This window comes from Colletes gigas, unplaced genomic scaffold, assembly GCF_013123115.1.
Source record: "Colletes gigas isolate AHSC1104 unplaced genomic scaffold, ASM1312311v1 Colletes_gigas_Sc00014, whole genome shotgun sequence".
Classification (NCBI taxonomy): domain Eukaryota; kingdom Metazoa; phylum Arthropoda; class Insecta; order Hymenoptera; family Colletidae; genus Colletes; species Colletes gigas.
In genome coordinates this window covers 3,928,457-3,945,683 of record NW_025106643.1, presented here as the reverse complement: position 1 = coordinate 3,945,683, position 17,227 = coordinate 3,928,457, and the positions used below count along the sequence as shown (strand labels likewise).

The window sequence follows — 17,227 nt, the reverse complement described above, 5'->3', positions numbered from 1 at the left end:
AATCACGATGATTTTCTTTTCCTCCGACGCAAGCGTATCCCGATGAGAAGATAGCACACAGCCGACCTACGCTCATTTTTTTCGTTTGGAATCGAGATACCCGTCGGACAAAGCTGCGTTTCACGAGCCTCCCAACCTTTATTTTCTCTCGTGTCCAAGAGATTCGCATTACCGCCATCGACGATCACCGATGACGCCCGACGATGACGATGATTATATCGCATCCCCGTTCGTGAACCTGACGAAACGGAGTCAACGAACCTCCGACGGCAATTTTTGAAAAGCTCAAGACGAAAAGGAGGCTGCGTTATCTCGGAGCCCTCAATTATAACGTAATTGAAGGTTTCGACGGCCTCGAGTTAATAGACGAAAGGAGACAAACACGCGATCTATTATATCCTTCTTCATGTTGCCATGAATTATACCCTAATCGGAGTAGCTCCGTAATTTTGTGCGTCATTAACTTTCAACTTTCTGCCCCGAAAAACCTTCCAGTGAAACGAGGAAGAGTCGAAACATTTCGAACGAACGACTAACAGGAGGAACACTGATGATATTTTTCAAGATTTTATTTATAATTAACTCTCTCGACGCTTTTACTATTTTCACTGCTAGATGAAAATTTTAAAAACTTTGATATAAAAAGAAATATCATTTTTCACTCCCAGCTGTACTAGGAAGGACAGACTCCCCGGGTTCATTTTGACCAGAATCTAAATTTTAATTACTTGGAATGAATATTACCATTGTTATTTATCAGAAAATAAAAATTTCATGACTCTAGAGAATTAAAGTTACTTCTAACCCAGACCTAACCCAAACATAACCCAAACCTAACCCAAATGTAACCAAGACCTAACCCAGACCTAACCCAGACCTAATCCAGATCTAACCCAAATCTAACCCAGACCTTTTTTCAATAATTCACACATTCCGTACCAGTAAATTTTAATTACCGTATTTGTAAATTTTATATTTATTATTATCGTTACTTGGAATGTATATTACCATTGTTATTTATCAGAAAATAAAAATTTCATGACTCTAGATAATTAAAGTTACTTCTAACCCAGACCTAACCCAAACATAACCCAAACCTAACCCAAATGTAACCCAGACCTAACCCAGACCTAATCCAGATCTAACCCAAATCTAACCCAGACCTTTTTTCAATAATTCACACATTCCGTACCAGTAAATTTTAATTACCGTATTTGTAAATTTTATATTTATTATTATCGTTACTTGGAATGTATATTACCATTGTTATTTATCAGAAAATAAAAATTTCATGACTCTAGATAATTAAAGTTACTTCTAACCCAGACCTAACCCAAACATAACCCAAACCTAACCCAAATGTAACCCAGACCTAACCCAGACCTAATCCAGATCTAACCCAAATCTAACCCAGACCTTTTTTCAATAATTCACACATTCCGTACCAGTAAATTTTAATTACCGTATTTGTAAATTTTATATTTATTATTATCGTTACTTGGAATGTATATTACCATTGTTATTTATCAGAAAATAAAAATTTCATGACTCTAGATAATTAAAGTTACTTCTAACCCAGACCTAACCCAAATGTAACCCAGACCTAACCCAGACCTAACCCAGACCTAATCCAGATCTAACCCAGACCTAACCCAGACCCAACCCAGACCTAACCCAAATGTAACCCAGACCTAACCCAGACCTAACCCAGATCTAATCCAGATCTAATCCAGATCTAACCCAAACCTAACCCAGACCTAACCCAGACCTTTTTTCAATATTTCACACATTCCGTACCAGACCAATTTTCGGTGACTTTCGAATCTTGAAACATGAAGTTTAAACCACAAAAATTTTATAAAATATTTTACGTAGATATTATATGGAATAACGAAGATATAAAACTTTTTGGAAAATTAATCAGAGAACTTACGGTTTTATACCGATTCTGAACGATGCTGGAAAATTCAATCTCGATTATACGTGGTCAACTTATCAGCTCGAGTTCGCGTTGCTCGTTAATACGTAGGGAAGGTGAGTCACAGTCGAGTGTTCATTCTTAGATAAGTCAGAGTGCAAGGGGTTAAATATCGCGCGGTACATGAATGCAATTTCGTTAAAAGAACAATGATTTCCTCGGCGTGCGCATTCGACATTATCGAGGACGTCCCATCGGTGATCAGCCGTGGAGCGCGGTGCACCTCGGGATCGCGTCTTAAGGTCAATTCCCGAGATAATAAATCAGTACACGCGTTAAGCCGATAAATCACAAGGTTCTGCGCCGTTGCTGGCCGCCTCTCCGCCCGTCTTCGCCGTTGTTCACCAATCTAGCCGCGATTAGGTACGAAGTTTCGCGGAAAGATGTACGACGACCGCCGGATACATAATCTACTTTACCACCCGCGAGAACCAACCGGGAGATGGAACAGAAAACTTTTTCTCCCGTCGCGCGGCACAGTTTCCTGCGGAGTTCGATACACGCTTTTCCATTTTCTGGACGGAAACGAACACTCTTCGTGAAAGTCTACTTTCCGGATACAACGCGCAGGCTGCTCCAACTTGCCCCTAAGTTGTACACAAAAATCCATACCGAGTGTTTTCCTTTCACACATCTCGAACGCTCGAGCAATCATTTACTCGCGGTAACTTTCATATTGGAACACCTTAGAATGTCACATATATTATATCAAAGCATCGAGTTTAATTAACAAACATATCAAGTTTACTTGTACTAAATAAATTTAAAATTTATACGTTCAAATATATATGTAATATACACCCAACCTTCGTACTTTTCTCAGAAACTAGAATACCAAGAGGAAAACAAAATAGTTATTTAATTTATGAGAATATAACCGAGATAGAAAAAGATCGATGCATGTATTGAAAGTGGTTTCTCTAATACCCTGGCACACGTATCCGTACAATTTCATTTGGAGCACGTTGGTTGCATCGAATCGTCCACTACATATTCAGGTGTTTCGCAATCAAGCGGTCACGGGGCCAAAACGATCTCGATGCATCGTGATCTCCAAACGGAGGGGGAAAAAGCGCTCGTTAAAACCGATTACCCAAAGTTTCGTCGTTAGGGAGCCCGAGAGATGCGTCCTGATAAGACGGGGAAGGTGGAAACTCGTGGTTTCCATGGCTCGGCGGGCCCGTTGTATTTTGTCCATGATCGCGGCGTATTCCTGGTAGAAAATCAAGAAAAGGAGTCTGGAAGACACTGGCGGAGGCGCAACGAACACGACTGATAATGGACAAAGCGAGGAGGCTGCAGACAGAAAGAAGCAGGGGGATATCTCGCGATGCCAGGCGAAAGCAGACGATCCGAGGAGTCAAGAAATCAAGGCGGAGGAAGTGGAAAAGCAGAACAAGAAAAAGGAAAAAGCTCAACGGTTGAGGGGGAGAGGAGGGGAGGAGGGTAGAGTCGTCCGTTTCTCGGTTCCTCTTTCAGGCACGACAAGATGGTGATGTTTGGAAAGCCCGAGGCAACCTGGAGGACTGTAGGAAAGGAGAATTCCTGTGGAAGGGGCAACGAGAAGTTCCAGAAGAGCTACAGGCGGCCAGAGGCCCCGAGAGAACGACGGGAACCGGCGAAACACCGGAGAAGAGAGACAAAGAGACGGACACTGACAATGAGAAAACGAGCCTGGCAACCGGCAGAAGAAAAGAGGGGGAACGAGATAGAAGAAGCGTAAAAGGAAAGCGAACGAGAGAGATAGGTAGATCGGAAGAGTGGGCGTAGGAGAATACCGACGGCCATCGAAGTGATTGTAAGAGGACCCGAACCCCAAGATGTTCGACGAATTCGTAAGATCGCAATATACAAGATGGCTCGCGTGGCGCGAAACACGCGTGCAATACTCGACAAAATTAACAAATATTTACCGAACATCCGAATGTTTGATCATTCGAACACTATCGTATCAGGAGAGCAAACATTCTGTACAGTTCTCCTCTCGAAAACATTCTGCAGAATAAAAAATCCAACTACCAAGTTCATTCAATGCATTATGTCGCTTCTTATCTTACTTTGAATAAACCCTCGAATCGCATCTCAGTGACGTGTTTACAGACTCTTTCGATGGTCTACAACGTGCGTTCTAAGCAGCCAGATCGATATTTTTCATACAAAAGGAAATTTTAAAATGAATCTATGAATTTTTAGAAAAGCAAGTACAGATACTGTTAAAAATATTTGTAGAGCATATGGTGAACGTGTTTCAAATTTAAGAAAGTGTCGAGGGTGGTTTTCGAAATTCCTGAATGGTGACTTTGTCGACAGAAAACGACATTACTTATGGGACGGCATAATATGTAAGTACCTGAAGAGAGCTCGCATAAAGGAGATTGAAACGATGTATTATGAAACTTTCTTGAGATGTTCTTGGAATTTATTTTTACTGGAAAAATACTATCTTTACGTAGTATTATACCTGGGAAAACTTTTAATGGGAGCTTCTAGCAGCCAAAATAAAACGAAAATGAAGAATACCAATTTCTTGATGAAGACTTCGTTAAAAAGTTATTAACATTTAAAGTTCCGCCTAAACTGAATTTTTTTTCTCGAAAATGCGCAGGATTTCAAGGGTATGTCTATTCACCAAAAATGGTTGTAATTGACCTCCGCAACTAAAAATATTTTTTCCAGAACGAATTGAAATTTTTTTTCCGTCGAAAAACTTCATACCTTCTCGAATTTTTTTCTAGAAACTGGGTAGGATTTCGAGGATATGTCTACTCACCAAAAATAATTATAATTGACCCCCGCATCCGAACATAATTTTTCCAGAACGATTTGAAATTATTTTTTCGACGAAGAATTTACGCACCTACTCGAATTTTTTTCTCGAAAGTGTGTAGGAATTTGGGGTTATGTCTATTGACCAAAAATGGTTGTAATGGACCCCCACAACTAAAAATATTTTTTCCAGAACGAATTGAAATTTTTCTTTTCCGTCGAATTTTTCTATTCTTCTCGAATTTTTTTCTAGAAAGTGGGTAGGATTTCAGGGGTATGTCTATTCACCAAAAATAATTATAATCGGCCCCTGCAAACAAAAATAATTTTTGTAGAACGATTCTAAATTTTTTAATTCTATCGAGAAAATTCACACCTTCTCGAATTTTTTTCTCGAAAGTGTGTAGGAATTTGAGGGTATGTCTATTGACCAAAAATGGTTGTAGTGGATCCCCGCAACTAAAAATATTTTTTCCAAAACAATTTGAATCTTCTTTTTCCGTCGAAAAATTTCATACCTTCTCGAATTTTTTTCTAGAAAATGAGTAGGATTTCGAGGGTATATCTATTCAGAAAAAATGCTTATAATTGACCCTCGCAATTGAAAATAATTTTTTCAGAGTGATTTGAAATTTTTTAATTTAACTTTTTAACGAACCCTCTAAAATCATCCATTAAAATTTTTCCCAAGGTTGACCGACTACCCTGTACATTTAGTTAAAGAAGAGTGAGTATAACTATTAATTTAATTTAGTTTGATAATATATATTTTGTTGAATCGCCTAGCTATGTTCGCAAAATGGCTAAATGATTAATATCATATCGTTTTTTAATGGAAAACAAGAAGGAACGACAAAATTTTGAAAATCAGATTGAATGCGCGATAATTCGATGGTATGTACCTACGGATGCAAATAGATTAACGTGTTACCTAACGGCGTGCAACCAGTTTCTCAACCTTTTCGGTACGGTATGTCTCGAGACACGCCTTTCTTGTTCCTTGTAGTGGCTTTTGCACGAAGTTCCGTCACATGTTAAATACTCGCATCCTCGCATTCATCGTGTGACGAATAATAATAAGTTCTGGAGATACTATCTTTACGCTTGATCTCTAACGATAAATATATCGTGCAGCCTTTATACTGCAAATTGTAATATTATATACAACACGACAACGCGTTGATATTTTAATAAATTCTAAATCATTTCAAATAGGAAGTATTTTGAAGACAAAAACGATATTAATATAAAAACCAACTAAAAAATACAATACTACATAAAAATATAAGTACATTAAAACATCACTATATGGTATATTAATCGCCATACATGGCCAACATAAATAGCTGTAGCTTTTCATACCATATCAGAAGAGTATATGCCTATAATCTCGTTAGACAGGTTTTCGCTATAACTACCCTTATCATTAATAAATTAAGTATTATTATTAGTATTAATTAATTAGTTCGTTATAGCGGGAAGTCGTATAAAGAAGAAACGTATAACGGGATACGAACGCGCTTATGTAGAATTATATGACTGACTATTTGTATTTCTTATTCGCTTTATCTACTTATGCTAGAACTATCAGCGCAGCGGGGAATATCTACTACTTGTTTCCAATTCTATTTCCTCGCGAAAGTAATGCCGTGCAAAACACAATAAAATATAGTAATTGGGGAATCAAGTCTGAAAATGCGTTGTAAAACCGAACGAAGTTCAGCTGCTGGAAGTGTATAAATCATACCAGAGTATCAAGACCTTTAGCGTGCGCCGATACGACGAATGTCGGAGTCGATGTTGCATATTCAAGCATGGGCGTTGAGTGAAATCCGACCGAAGTGGCCACGATTACGTGTCCAATGCACGATCAAGACGTGCCATTGTTTCGTCATTACGTACCAATGGTACAGACCGGACAACTTTCAACCCCCGTTGTAGCTGGTCAAGCCAAAATATGAAACACGCTCCCATCTTTCACGTATTTGTCATCTTAAACTCGTAACGCGCCTCGAGACTCCTCGCGGGACTGCTCGAGTTTCAAAACCGACAACGTGCGTGGAAATCCAACAAGAGGGGCCAAGATCGTGTGTGCCCCCGCGTGTAACGTTACACCGAGTGATCGAAATAAAGTGTACGAAACGGGAGTCAATGGACGACACGACGATGTTTTGAAACGATCGAATTCTCTGAAAGAGAGCAGAGACGTGTGTGTTTGGAAGATGAATTCCAATGAGTGGCGGGAGGAGGGATTTGAGGTCGAGGGAAGGTTCCGTAGCCTGACAAGAGGGGTTCCGACTGGTCCCCAAGAGAGAAGTGGAAAAAAGAAGGCAGAGGAAACGGGAGTCCTAAACAGTCGAACAGGTTGAGGTCGGGTCACAAGGTATCTTGGGGTCCGGTCTTTCGGGCGGTCTCCTTTGGTATTTGCGGGGCATGCGAGGGAATATTAAAACGAGGAGTAATTCCCCGTGGAATTCGTCGGCTGTCTAATTAAACTTTCCCGTTCCGATCGATAAAGAAAAATGAAGAAAACAATGACCAACGGACGACAGAGCGCGCGAAGCGTGCATTTAAACGTCCGTTGCGTCATTATCGGCGGACACGAGAGCCGTCTTTCATAACTGACGCGAGTCAGGCGAGAAAAGGGAACCGCTTTCCCCCGTCAAGGGAAACGGCGAAGCGTTCGTCTTCTCATTATCAGCGAGACTCGGATACATATTTTATGAAAGTACAGAGGTGAGCCTCGGAATCGTGACGAGGAGAAAGATACCGCCACGGCCGTAGCGAGAATCGAGCGACAGAACGAAAGAGCAACGAGGAGGGGCGAAAAAGGTGGAGAAAGGATTAACTCCGTAATAAGGAACAAAGAGCGAGAGAGGAAGCGGGATCTTGAAGCGGTGAAAGAGACGGAGAGGGAATAAGTTCCTGTGGGAAAAAGAGAGAGAGAGGAACGTACGAGATGGATGCATTCGAAAGGACTGGCCGGGAGAAAGGGGGCCCGGAGAAGAGGATCGCAGAGGTGAGGCCCCCTCTGCCCGAGATAACTGAGGACACCGAGGCCCCGTGGGACTGGCGAGCTACGAGTTTGTTCCTTCTCTTCTCTCTCACGGATACGAAACCGAGAATCTAGGACTCGGCGTGTATACGCGGCATGCACGTATACATATAGACCCCGGCTATGGTCGAGAGGCATGCACGTCGTGCACGAGGCATGCTCCTCTCGTTCTTCCTCGTGCACCACGTTTTCTATAAGGGCGCCGTGCCCAGTTGCATCATTGTGGTGCAAGCTAGGCGGTACAGGTCGTTTCATCTGTACTTTAAACGAGACGCGTTGTTCTCCCTAACGATTTGTGTACCTTTCATCGTACCACGTTATGTTTATGTTCTACACGCTCTCCGTAATAGCTCATTGTTTGTATACAATGATAGCAAGGATATGGATATTACCTTAACCATAGGCAGACGGGAGGGATAAAGTTCATTTTTAACGGGAACAATCGCGGATAAAACAATTCTTCTCTGTCTGTGTTTACGAATCGGACAACGATCGTGTCTACAAATGTGTTTTTCGAAACATCGCCTTTTAACGTTTCGTGCAAAACTTTGGAATTAAACGATATAATAAGTTCCTTCTTAGACTGGCAAATCGTAATATTATCAGGTTTTCAAATTCGCGCGCTTTGCGTTGCTCTTGTAACCGATTACTATGGTAACAAACAATTTTTTATTTAATAATAGAAAAAGTTAATTTTTAAGTGGATAATAAAAATTGACTATAGCAATATCTTGATATGATATACAATGAAATTCTTATGAAAAAAAGTTATTTAATAATAGAATAATTTTCACATATCCAATGAAAATTATATTTAATTTTATAATATAAATTGACTATAGCAATATCTTGAAATGATATACAATGAAATTTTTTATTAAGTTTTTGGATGTGTTACTGTTGGTTGATGAAATAATAATTTACGAGATCACAATTATACATTCACAAGACATTATATATAGTAAATTTTTTAAGAACTTCGCTTCTTAACAGTTACTCAACTAACGTAACTTCACAGGCTTTACTAAGTACGTTTGTTTCGATAGAAATTAAGTGGAAAAATGGATAATAAAAAAATTCACTATCATCACTCAATGTCTGTATGAAAAAAGTTATTTGACTTTAATTGGAACGTTCTACCTCGCCCACCGTATTCTTCTGATCTTGCTCCATCTGATTTCAACCTGTTTCTTTTACTAAAACATTTTCTTCGTCACAAAACATTCAAATCCTTCGTAGAGCTTAAAAATCACCTGGATTTATTTTTCAGAACCAAAGGACCTTCTTTTTGGAATTATGCAGTTACCCGAAAGATGGGCCAAGGTCATTGAACAAAACGGTGCATATTTGATTTGATAAAGTTGTACTAATATCGACTATATAATTCGATAATGATTAGACTGCATTTATAATATATAATGCATTTAATATGTAAAAATATAACAAAAACTCAAGTAAGATAAGAATTATTGTATTTAGGGGTTGAAAGAATCCTCTACGAAGCTCTTATTTTATTAATTTTATTAATAAATATATGAATTTGCATAAAAATCCGCAATCTAATAAGAAACGGACTAATAAAAAACGGAGTATTTTTGGATCTACACACCTTCGATTAACTTTCGAAATTACGAGACCAGATGTACTGTAAGGGGAAAATATTCTGGAAAAAATTGCAAGTCGTATCGTGACTAACATTTTAATAAACTTTTGCAAATCCACGTAGTCTATCAGGAGTAACAAGATAAAAACGTAAACGTAAATCTCACTTGCGTCGATAAAATAGAGCAGGTAATCGCTACCTGCTGGATCATTTGTTGATTTTAGATCAGTTTCTAATGTGATGTGACACGTGTCGTACCGCTAATTATTCTTCTCATTACTTGTTACAAATAAAAAAATAATACACTGTGCAGTAAAAACCTCAACATCAACAATGCTCGTGCATGTAATTCATAATCGATCTTTTTATCACCCTGCAATAGATCGTATTTGCACAATTCACCTTGCACGGTGTTCGATTTGCGCGAAAAGCTCCGGTATGAATTAACTGTGTAAATCAAGAACTTACTGCACAGCGAAAACAAAAGGAATACCAGTATTCCATTAGCTATTACGTAAGAACACGATGTTCGAACGGATCTCCTTCTCCTCAAACAAACCTCAGCGACCGGGCTGTGAGAATAGCCACAGGACCCCGCGAAGCCCCGAGAAACAATTTACGAGTGGAACCCTCTGAACAAATACATCGAGTAATCCGACCAGCCCTCCTGTTATTTCAGGTACCCCCTGACCCCAAATGACCCTGGCCATATTTTTTCTCGATCGATCGGATTATCGCGGGCCGTATATCAAAAGGATTTTAGCGATCCGCGTTTCTTTTACCGCCCACGGTCCTTGTGTTTCTCTTCCCTGTCCGTTGTCGAATAAAACGCAGAGGAACGAAGGGTCACGATTAAGCAGCTACCGTCTACTATAGCGTACGCTTTCGTTAACGACGCCGCAACGCAGCGGTCTTTTCCGATGCAACCGAGGGCTACGAAAGAAAGTAAAAAGGACGAGCCTACGCCGGCGACCTCGTTCTCCGCCGCCCTATCCTTCCTCATATTCTCCGGCGAAATTGCCCAGGGTAGCCGACGGAAGGCCCAACTATAGACTTTTTGAGGTTAACCGCATCGCAGTACGGCTTTTAATGGTCAAAGCCACGAAAGCTGCTCGTATTTTAAGCCACCGCTCATCGCGATCCGGGGTAAATTCTTTCATCGTCGATTAACTTCAAAAACAGAACACCGCGCGACCGCTAACGAACCCCGTGTAATTATAAATTTCTTTTAGACCCGCGAGAACACCCCGTCAAACGAGCACGAGCATTTCCTGAAATGGTTTACAAGCGGATGGGATGCAGCGGATGACAAGAATTTCCACGAAGCAACGCGCGCGCCGTGCCATTTTTTTTTTTTTATTTCCACGCACGTGTATACGGAGCTGCAACGGCGTACACGTACATCGGGAACAGCCGTGCTCGGGTATTGATCAGAAGTCGACGAGATTCGAGCGTTGTATCAACAGTAATTGAATTTCAGCGTTGCACACTGTCAATCAATTATATTCGGGAACGGGGGGGGGGGGAAAAAAAAGAAATATACGCCGGGGCGCGGTATTCGCTAAATATATAATCTGACGAGCGCGGTCGCGCAAACAGTGCCTGCTATTTGTCGTCATTCGATTCGAAAGTAATTGCACCGTTAACCAGAAATGAATTCCCGCGTAGCCATGCTCCGAGCTAGATTTTCTTTCGACGATAATCGCAGAAAAACTGGTAAGAATAACTGTAAATCGAGGAGGTAGTACGCGATCTACGTTACTATGTACGAAATGAACAGAAGAAATTTTAATGGGAGATTCTAGAGAGCAAAATAAGACGAAAATCAAGAATACCATTTTGTTGATTGAGGCTTCGTTAAAAAGTTATTAACGTTTGAAGTTGCGTCTGTAAAACGGCAATCTGCGTACTCCACATGCGGAACTTTAAACGTTAATAACTTTTTAACGAAGCCTCAATCAACAAAATGGTATTCTTGATTTTCGTCTTATTTTGCTCTCTAGAATCTCCCATTAAAATTTTTCCCAGAGGTGGTCTAGAAGTAACTTCTAGAAGTAATCGTGTGAGCCATTGTGGAAGTAATAAAGTAATCTGTAATACATAATCCGTTAAACGTGTAAAATAAAAATTTTACCATGAAAAATACACACCGTCAGCGGAGCGTTTAAACGGAACGACGCAACTAATCGAGAATCCCCATAACTGTGGCTCATAAATATTTAGAAATGTAAATAATTGGAAATCGTGTAACTACCGCGCGAATACCGAGCAGTGCACGGTACTTTCAAAGACGTTGCAAACATTAAATTACACGGGTAATTCTCGCACGGTGCGTATCGGGATGGTCACCGTAAGTAATGATATGTGTTCATGATCCATAAAATCGTAATACAGTGCTGAACCATGCGCGGTTAAGCGTAACATAGAATTTTCCCGTAACAACGATACCTATATATATGGTATGTGCATGGTCGTGCACACGCGTCACTATCCATAATCACGGGAAAGTATCAACGATAAGTCGCGGAAGAAAGAAACAAAAATAGTTTGCAACGAAAAGCGGCGACGTAATTAACGGGATCGACTGCGAGAAACTGAGGTCGCCTTTATCCTTTGCCGACGGCCGTAGTCGACGATCGAAGAAAAGGACAACGAATGAGAAAAAAAGTCATTGTCTTTTATACAAATCGTCGCCAGTATCTCACCTATCGTTTTTTAAATGTCTTTCACACTTCACTGGCTCCAAGGGAGATAGAAATGGTCAACTGACGAATCACGTCTGAGGTTCATTATAAGAATCATGTAAATACAGGATGTGTACGTGAAAAATTGAATCGAAAATGTGGAATAAAATTTTTTCATATAGGACTCTTTATTTTTGAAAAAAATAAGTTTGAGAATTTGTCACCTCTATTCTTATTCGTAAACGTTGTCTATGGATCGATGAACAGATTTCCAGAATTCGTCTAAATTATGAACTGTTGGAAGTGATGTCCACGTTGTTGCAAACATAACTGTGATCTCCTTATTAAATTGCATCGAACGATTTCTAATGTATTGTTGTGCAATTTTAATTGTTCAAACGCTATAATAATTTATTGTTTTAATCACTGTAGATAATCACTGAAGCTAAATCAAGTACACGCGTACTCGACAAATTTTCAAAAAGAGATATGAAAAAAGTTTATTCTATATTTTCGATTGAATTTTTTTACGTAGAATCACTCCCTGCTCCCTACACCCTGTATAACGATTCGCGATTGATAAGGCAAAGAGAAGTAGCCCGAAGGGCACGAATACGCGGGAAAAGAAAAGAATTAATGGAATGTGACTCACCTAACCGGCAACGTTGCAACGCCGAGGAGAAATTGGCTTGACAACGATGAAGTCACAATTTTGGACGACGGGGCCAGGGGGTAGGGGGGGCAAAATAAGTCTCACACGCCCCCCCAATGTCGTTTTGGACCCCCCGTCCTCGATGATACTCGTTCGCAACGTGCTCCGTTCAGAGCACACGCACTCTCTCGCCACGCACCACGGTCCACTCACAGTTGCCGCTAATTCTCTATCCTTCACCACTCTTCCTTTTCCTGGATCTTCTTTCTCTTTATTATTTCGCTCTCGCTCGTCTCCTCCTTATTTCCCTCGTCTCGTTCCTCTTAGCGAGATTTACCTCTTTCTTCGCTCTTCTCTCAACGGTTTAATCGATAGACACTCGTGAGAGTCTGTTAATCCGTTACACTGAGAGCGAGCACTGGTCATCAGGGGTCGAAGAAACGTGCGACGAAGAACGATAACATCGTTCGTGACCCTCCCGCGATAGGATACGTTTACCCCCACTCTCGATCACGGAACGCCGGTTGTCACTCTATCCTTTGCACACTGCGAATAACGCGACAGTACGCGTAACCCTTTCCGCGCGTTGTTCTATCTGTCCTATCTATCTCTATCTACCTATCTACCTATCTATCCATCTAGCTATCTCGCTCCCTCTCGCGTCCTCGGTGCTCTCAGACGCGCAGAATCATCGTACACGCCTGTTCGATTCCTCCGTATATACTTGGTACGCGTCTTCCACGGGTTTGCGTTAGCGCGGCTAGCGAAGTGGTTCTAACCGCCGTCGTGGTACTTATGACTGATCCTTCTTTTTGCCGTTACGAAGTGGAAACAGGCTCGTCGATCCGGAAGGGAGAGATGTCTGCTGAGTTCCGGCACGAGGTCGGCCTATCGTTGTACGTACCTAAAAACCATTTACGATCGATCAGAGGCTTCCACGATACACCACCGACGATCGACGAGTTGTAAACTGAATCGAGAGGTTGGAAGGAGAGACAGAGGGATTGCCTAACGTGCCACGAAACTACGGAGAGCCAGTATGGCGCCGTTCTTCGTTTATCTCTTTCTCTAACCCCTTTCACTCTTTCACGCACACACGCAGACACTCATTTCTCCTCTTTCTTTCCTTTACGACCGTCCGTTCCTTTCTCTTTCCCCCTATTTTCTTCGCTCGCTTCTTCGCACCGTCTCATTCTCCGTTACCGTTCACGCATCTGTGCCCCGTCTCTCACTCTAGCGAGCTCCCTTTCCTCCGACCTCGCGATTTCGAGTTAACCACGCGCATACGTTCGACACTCGACTGTCACTCCGCGCACGAGATTCTCCGATTTGCCTGAAACGAGATACCGTCAGACCGATTCAAAATTCCACTGTCGAAGACAAATTCACTGCTGGCAAAACATTCCGTTTTACTCGTATTCTTAACAGGTGAGTGAAAAAACGATACACTCGGACGTACGAACAACAAACCGCCGCGATACGACACACGATGCACTTCGAACGAAAAGTCGGGAAAGAGACAGAGACGGACACATAGAAAACATAGCTCTTGCGACACAAAACACACTGGACATACTCTGATCGACGCGCGCTTACCACTATTTCCTTCGCCGTTTTATTTTCTTTCGCGTGGCTGTCTCTTCGATGGCCAAGACGCGACGAGATATACACTCGCGGAGAAAAGTCACCGAAGGAGCCACAGCCCATAAACAGCACCACCGTCCGTCGTGTCAGGGCGCTCCGGTTCGTCGCCACTGCCGGGTGCATACCCGGTGGTTCTTCACCGCCTCGGCGCTAAAATGGCGATCGAAGTGACAGCTCTCGCCTCCTCCTCGCCGGGTTCGGTCGAGCAGCCGCTCTTTCGGCTATAGTAGCACGCATCGACTATACTTTCTCTCTTTCTCTTCCACTCTCCCTATTCTTTAGTTTTCATTCGCCTGAATCTCTCTACGTTTACTCTTTCCATCCTTCTATCTTCACTCTCTCTCTCTCTCTCTCTCTCTTTCCCCCCTCTTTCTCTTTCTCTCTATCATACACACATACACACTCTCATAACACGCGGCACAAGAGGATAAGGAGCTGTTTAGTTATTTTGGACAATGAAATGGAGCACGGTGTGGGCCGATTCGATGCGTACCACGCGAAACTGACGAATACTCGTAGACGCACAGACACTGAGAAGCTTTTCGATGGCGGCTCGAAATCTCAGTCCCGGACGACGCCTACACCACCACCACGTACCACCTTAATAGCTGTGCTTGCCCGGACTCACGGGACTCGACTGGGCTCCGCCAGGCCACGATATCCCCGCCGCACTTGCGCCAACCGGCTATTGCTCCTACCCTTCGCGAGGATGTACTAACCGTTCCTCGTTCTTACGCCCACCCCCAGCGCAGTTCTATTACCCGTGCAGACTAACTGAACCCCTGCGGAGCTCCCACGCCCGCGAAACAGCCAATGCTGGAGCCTCTTGCCAGGACCGTCCAACCATTTACATGGGCGTCAAACCGGTGAATACATTTCGCGTTCGTTAATAAATGTTACGCTTCGCAACAAATACCGAAAAAAACACCCGTATTTTATTCATTATCGTTAAGGTCGTTGATACCGATGCGAAAAGAAGTATATTTCCGTACGATAAAGATCAATTGTTAAAATTTGATCGATATGTAACCCTATAAAACGAATATCTAAATTTTATAGCAATTCCGTAATATTACTAAAAATATTTACGAATTCTTTAATTAAAGAGTTACAGGTATGTAAAACCAAAGGTATTCGATAATGACGGATGAAAAGTATTCGCAAAGCAAGGGCTCTGATTCGTGTACGTACGGGTCTAGCTATCGCCCCGTTGAGTCGTGTTGTGACTGGGTAAACGAACGAAATACTCTAATGGTCTACGTTTGTCTGTTTCCACTTGTCGGTTCTTCGCAACCCGTGAAACAAATGACCGATAATATTTTAAGCTTTATTCTTCTAAATGTCATGCTATCTTAAGAAATACTAGAGCTAATTGATACACGTGTAAATCTGCATGTCCGTAATAATAAAAAGAATAAAACAAAGAAAACGTCCATATATGTAAATACATATTTTTTCTACCAAGATCCTCACGAGTGAAAGATGTGACAAAAACGTGGAACGAAACTGAACTACAGAGAGAGAGAGAGGTGGTACACGTGGAAAGGGAATCGTGTTGATCGTTTGACGAAGGTTGTTTGGAATTCCAAACATTTTATATTATAGGACGCGTCATGTATTTTCAATATTACTTAAATTACTTCATTTGGTCATCTGGCGAATGTACCTCTTTTGACAACGGAACAGAGAACACTTACAAGTTACAAAGGATCAGTTACAGTTACAAAGAACTAGATTTGCAAGAGCCCTTACGAACCATTGTTACAATTACTGTTAACACATTTATTTGTTAATAAATAAACGCGATTGTAAATAGTTATTATATCTATTTGCTGCGTAAATCGGCTCCACGAGTCTTTGTGGGAGCCAACAAAGGTATTCGCGAGTATGAGACTCTCCTATGCCGGTATTGGCCGTTCAAATTTTTCTGCGTCTCTTTGATGTTACCGGCTTTGCTCCTCGACCGGCTCGTATCCGTCCCACGGACATCGGTCACGTCACGTAAAGGACCCACCTTAGCGTTGATTTCTCGTCGCGGGAGACCGTTCAACGACTATCAACGACGCAATTAAACCAGGAAGTCTGATCCTTAGAATATACTGTCGACGAGTGAAACGTATACTTCGCCGAACCGGGCTCGCATGATATGCATAATTAATTACTTTACAGTAGAACTTAACGATTTAATGTGAACATAACGTTGCAAACTTATTACCGTTTATTTCTCCTGTTATTTTTTACGACACACCGTGGGCAATTTAAACGATCCAGATGGACAAATTTCTTAAGAAACATGTTCATGAATTTTTGGTCGCTATTTGTTTTTTATACTTATTTATGGTTTTTTTATAATAATAATAATAATCGTGAATTTTTTGTCACTATCTGTTTTTTTTATACATATTTACGGATTTTAATAATAATTATTATTATTATTATGGTGATGATGATGACGATGTAGGGCCCAAATTTTTCGACGAAAAAACAAATTTCAAACCGTTACAAAAAAATTATTTTCGGATGCAGGGGTCAATTACAACCATTTTTTATCATTACACCTACCCCAGAAATCCTACGCACTTTCGAGAAAAAAATTCGAATAGGTAGACAAATTTTTCGGTGAAATTAAAATATTTCGAATCATTCTGGAAAAATTATTTTTGGTTACGGGGGCCAATTACAATCATTTTTTGTGAATACACATACCCGCGAAATCCTACGTACTTTTGTGAAAAAAATTTTTTACCGAAAATATACTGTGTGGCCGGAAATGTTTCTATAACTTTTTAAGGAAGCCTCAAACAACAAATTAGTATCCCTGATTTTCGTCTTATTTTGGCTTCTA

At 41.2% G+C, this 17,227-nt stretch overlaps 1 protein-coding gene across 2 annotated transcripts in view; it reads right to left on the bottom strand.

Annotated features, from left to right (window-relative positions):
- The window catches only part of LOC122399682 (plexin-A4), an 817,700-nt gene extending 802,546 nt beyond the window's left edge, over positions 1-15,154 (bottom strand). Inside the window, exons 1-2 of one of the 2 annotated variants that reach the window (XM_043400546.1) lie at positions 14,876-15,154; positions 12,739-13,642 (exon numbers count right to left, since the gene is read on the bottom strand). The gene's annotated coding sequence lies outside the window, so the exon portion shown is untranslated. Of the gene's footprint in view, positions 1-12,738; positions 13,791-14,875 lie in introns of those variants that run through there. The other variant, XM_043400548.1, reaches the window with a different exon arrangement.
- Positions 15,155-17,227: the final 2,073 nt, after the last annotated feature.